General features: G+C 37.0%; 1 non-coding gene across 1 annotated transcript; it reads left to right on the forward strand.

Annotated features, from left to right (window-relative positions):
* Window positions 1-1,221: 1,221 nt before the first annotated feature.
* Window positions 1,222-1,329, forward strand: LOC112760978 (small nucleolar RNA R71). The gene has a single exon (XR_003181390.1). It is a non-coding gene; the product is annotated as a small nucleolar RNA R71 (small nucleolar RNA).
* Window positions 1,330-5,389: the final 4,060 nt, after the last annotated feature.

Raw genomic sequence — 5,389 nt, forward strand, 5'->3', positions numbered from 1 at the left:
CAGTTTCTCTATTACAGAGAGGGGCATGAGGTTTATTCCTGAACCAAGGTCACACAAAGCCTTAAAGATCATGGTGCCTATGGTGCAGGGTATTATGAACTTTCTAGGATCCTGTCTCTTCTGAGGCAATGTCAGTTGATCCAGATCACTTAGTTCATTGATGAACAAGGGAGGTTCAACTTCCCAAGTATCAATGCCAAATAATTTGGCATTTAGCTTCATGATTGCACCAAGAAACTTGGCAGTTTGCTCTTCAGTAACATTCTCATTCTCTTCAGAAGAGGAATACTCATCAGAGCTCATGAAGGGCATAAGGAGGTTCAATGGAATCTCTATGGTCTCTAGATGAGCCTTAGAGTCCTTTGGTTCCTCAGAGGGAAGCTCCTTATTGATCATTGGACGTCCCAGGAGGTCTTCCTCCTTGGGATTCACGTCCTCCTCTCCTTCTTTGGGTTCGGCCATGGTGCTTATGTCAATGGCCTTGCACTCTCCTTTTGGATTCTCTTCTGTATTGCTTGGGAGAGTACTAGGAGGGATTTCAGTGATCCTTTTACTCAGCTGGCCCACTTGTGCTTCCAAATTTCTAATGGAAGACCTTGTTTCATTCATGAAACTCACAGTGGCCTTAGATAGATCAGAGACTAAATTTGCTAGATTAAAAGTATTTTGTTCAAAGTTCTCTGTCTGTTGCTGAGTGGATGATGGAAAAGGCTTGCTATTACTAAACCTGTTTCTTCCACCATTATTAAAGCCTTGTTGAGGCTTTTGATCCTTCCATGAGAAATTTGGATGATTTCTCCATGATGAGTTATAGGTGTTTCCATAAGGTTCACCTAAGTAATTTACCTCTGCTATTGCAGGGTTCTCAGGATCATAAGCTTCTTCTGCATAAGAAGCCTCTTGAGTACTGTTGGATGCAGCTTGCATTCCATGCAGACTCTGAGAAATCATATTGACTTGCTGAGTCAATATTTTGTTCTGAGCCAATATGGCATTCAGAGTATCAACCTCAAGAACTCCCTTCTTCATAGGCGTCCCATTACTCACAGGATTCCTTTCAGAAGTGTACATGAACTGGTTATTAGCAACCATGTCAATGAGTTCTTGAGCTTCTGCAGGCATTTTCTTTAGGTGAATGGATCCACCTGCAGAAGTGTCCAGTGACATCTTTGATAGCTCAGATAAACCATCATAGAATATATCCAGGATGGTCCATTCTGAAAGCATGTCAGAAGGACACTTTTTGGTCAACTGTTTGTATCTTTCCCAAGCTTCATAGAGGGATTCACCTTCTTTCTGTCTGAAGGTTTGAACATCAGCTCTAAGCTTGCTCAGCTTTTGAGGAGGAAAGTACTTGGCTAAGAAAGCCGTGACCAGCTTATCCCAAGAGTTCAGGCCGTCTTTGGGTTGAGAATCCAACCATAATCTAGCTCTGTCTCTTACAGCAAAAGGGAAAAGCATGAGCCTGTAGACTTCAGGATCTACTCCATTAGTCTTAACAGTATCATATATCTGCAAGAATTCAGTTAAAAACTGAAAAGGATCTTCAGATGGAAGTCCATGAAACTTGTAGTTCTGCTGCATCAGAGAAACTAATTGAGGTTTTAGCTCAGAGTTGTTTGCTCCAATGGCAGGAATGGAGATGCTTCTTCCATGTAAATTGGAATTAGGTGCAGTAAAGTCACCAAGCATCTTCCTTACATTATTATTATTTTTGGCTGCCATCTCCTCTTCCTGTTCGAAAATTTCTGAAAGGTTATCTCTGGATTGTTGTAATTTAGACTCTCTTTAATTTTCTTTTCAGAGTCCTTTCAGGTTCTGGATCTGCTTCCACAAGAGTGTTCTTATCCTTGCTCCTGCTCATATGACAAAGAAGAAGGCACAGAAAAATAATAATAATAATAGAGATCCTTTATACCACAGTATAGGGATCCCTGTGTGAGTAGAAGAAGAGGGGGAGACAAAGAATGTAATATAATGGAAGAAACACAACTGTGAGGATGGCAGAGATGTGAGGTGAGATGTTAGGATATGAATGAATAAATAGAATAAGATGGGGGAGGGATAATTTTCGAAAATTATTTTGAAAAAGAGTTAGTGATTTTCGAAAATGGTTTTTGAAAATTGTTAGTATTTTTTTCGAAATTTTTTTTAAATTAAAAATAAAAATAAGAATAATTAGTTAATTAAAAAGAAATTTTTGAAAAAGAGGGAAGATATTTTCAAAAATTAGAGAGAGAGAGTTAGTTAGGTAGTTTTGAAAAAGTTAAGAAACAAACAAAAAGTTAGTTAGTTAGTTGAAACAAATTTTGAAAACCAATTTTGAAAAGATAAGAAGTTAGGAAGTTAGAGAAGATATTTTGAAATCAAATTTTTGAAAAAGATAAGAAGATATTTTTGAAAAGATATGATAGGAATTAGTTTTTGAAAAAGATTTGATTTTTAAAATCTCAATTAATGACTTGATTCACAAGAAATCACAAGATATGATTCTAGAACTTAAAGTTTGAATCTTTCTTAACAAGTAAGTAACAAACTTGAAATTTTTGAATCAAAACATTAATTGTTTATGTTATTTTCGAAAATTTAATACAAAAATTGAAAAAGATTTTGAAAAAGATAAGATTTTCAAATTGAAAATTTGATTTGACTCATAAGAAACAACTTTGATTTTTTTTTTTTAAATTTTTGAAAAAGTCAACTCAATTTTCGAATTTGATGAGAGAAAAAGGGAAAGATATTTTTTTATTTTTGAAATTTTTATGAAAAACATGAAAATTATGCAATGCATGAAATTTTTAGATCAAAACAATGAATGCATGCAAGAATGCTATGAATGTCAAGATGAACACCAAGAACACTATGAATGTCAAGATGAACATCATAGACACAATTTTGAAAAATTTTTAATGCAAAGAAAACATGCAAGACACCAAACTTAGAATTCTTTAATGCTTACGCACTAAGAATTCAAGAATGCATATGATAAACATGAAAAGACACAAAACAAAAAATCATCAAGATCAAACAAGAAGACTTACCAAGAACAACTTGAAGATCATGAAGAACACTATGAATGCATGATATTTTCGAAAAATGCAAGATGCATATGCAAGTGACACCAAACTTATGATATGACTCAAGACTCAAACAAGAAACAGAAAAATATTTTTGATTTTCATGATTTTCTAATTTTTTTTTGGTAATTTTTTTTTCGAAAATTATATGAAAAAGGAAAATAAGGATTCCAAAATTTTTAATATGAATTCCAGGAATCTTGCATTCTTAGTCTAAAGCTTCAGTCCAGGAATTAGACATGGCTCACTAGCCAGCCAAGCTTTCAATGAAAGCCCCGGTCCAAAACACTAGACATGGCCAATGGCCAGCCAAGCTTCAGCATGTAATTCTGACATGACACGCTTGACATACTCATTCCCAAAGGAATAGACATGGCTTTACAGCCAGCCAGGCTTCAACATGCTTCATGAAACACTAGAATTCATTCTTAAAAATTTTGAATCTATAGAATAATTTATTTTTTTGAAAACATTTTTGTTATTCTTATTTTTTTTTTCGAAAAACAAAGGAGAAAATTTTTGAAAGATTTTTGAAAAATTTTTGAAAACAAAACAAAAAGAAAATTACCTAATCTGAGCAACAAGATGAACCGTCAGTTGTCCAAACTCGAACAATCCCCGGCAACGGCACCAAAAACTTAGTGCACGAAATTGTGATGTCCAGGCTCAAACTATTCCTGGCACGTGAGCAACTTGGTACGCGTAATCGTGATTACACATTCATAATTTGTCACAACTTCGATACAACTAACTAGCAAGTGCACTGGGTCGTCCAAGTAATACCTTACGTGAGTAAGGGTCGAATCCCACGGAGATTGTTGGTATGAAGCAAGCTATGGTCACCTTGCAAATCTCAGTCAGGCGGATATAAAATAATTATGGAGTTTTCGAATAATAAATAATAGAATAGGGATAGAGATACTTATGTAAATCATTGGTAGGGATTTCAGATAAGCGAATGGAGATGCTTTTCGTTCCTCTGATCCTCTGCTTTCCTGCTATCTTCATCCAATCAGTCTCACTCCTTTCCATGGCTGGCTTTATGTGATACATCACCACTGTCAATGGCTACTTTCGGTCATCTCTCTGAAAAATGATCCAATGCCCTGTCACGGCACGGCTAATCGTCTGGAGGCATCACCCTTGTCAATGGCTTCATCTTATCCTCTCAGTGAATAATATGCTCATGCACCCTGTCATGGCACGGCTATTCATCTGTTGGTTCTCGATCACGCTGGAATAGGATTCACCCTCCTTTTGCGTCTGTCACTAACGTCCAGCACTCGCGAGTTTGAAGCTCGTCACAGTCATTCAATCATTGAATCCTACTCAGAATACCACAGACAAGGTTTAGACATTCCGGATTCTCTTGAATGCCGCCATCATTCTAGCTTACGCCACGAAGATTCCGGTTAGGAGATCTAAGAGATATTCATTCTAGCTTATTTCATGTAGAACGGAAGTGTTTGTCAGGCACGTGTTCATAGGGGAGAATGGTGATGAGCGTCACACATAATCATCACCTTCATCACGTTCTTGGGTGCAAATGGATATCTTAGAAGCGAAATAAGATGAATTGAATAGAAAACAGTAGTACTTGCATTAATCTTTGAGGAACAGCAGAGCTCCACACCTTAATCTATGGAGTGTAGAAACTCTACCGTTGAAAATACATAAGTGAAGGTCCAGGCATGGCCGAGATGGCCAGCCCCCAAAACGTTATCAAAGGATCATAAGGTAATCCAAAGATGTCTAATACAATAGTAAAAGGTCATATTTATAATAAACTAGCTACTAGGGTTTACATGAGTAAGTAATTGATGTATAAATCCACTTCCTGGGCCCACTTGGTGTGTGTTTGGGCTGAGCCTGAGTGTTGCACGTGTAGAGGTCCTTCTTGGAGTTGAACGCCAGCTTTTGTGCCAGTTTGGGTGTTCAACTCTGGTTTTGGCTCCTTTTCTGGCGCTAGACGCCATATTTGGGTAGAAAGCTGGCGTTGAACGCCAGTTTACATCATCTATTCTTGACCACAATATGGACTATTATATATTGCTGGAAAGCCCTGGATGTCGACTTTCCAACGCAATTAAAAGCACGCCATTTCGAGTTCTGTAGCTCCAGAAAATCCATTTTGAGTGCAGGAAGGTCAGAATCCAACAGCATCAGCAGTCCTTCTTCAACCTCTGAATCTGATTTCTGCTCAAGTCCCTCAATTTCAGCCAGAAAATACCTGAAATCACAGAAAAACACACAATCTCATAGTAAAGTCCAGAAATGTGAATTTAACATAAAAACTAATGAAAACATCCCTA

This window comes from Arachis hypogaea, chromosome 16 (assembly GCF_003086295.3).
Source record: "Arachis hypogaea cultivar Tifrunner chromosome 16, arahy.Tifrunner.gnm2.J5K5, whole genome shotgun sequence".
NCBI classification, from domain to species: Eukaryota; Viridiplantae; Streptophyta; class Magnoliopsida; order Fabales; family Fabaceae; genus Arachis; species Arachis hypogaea.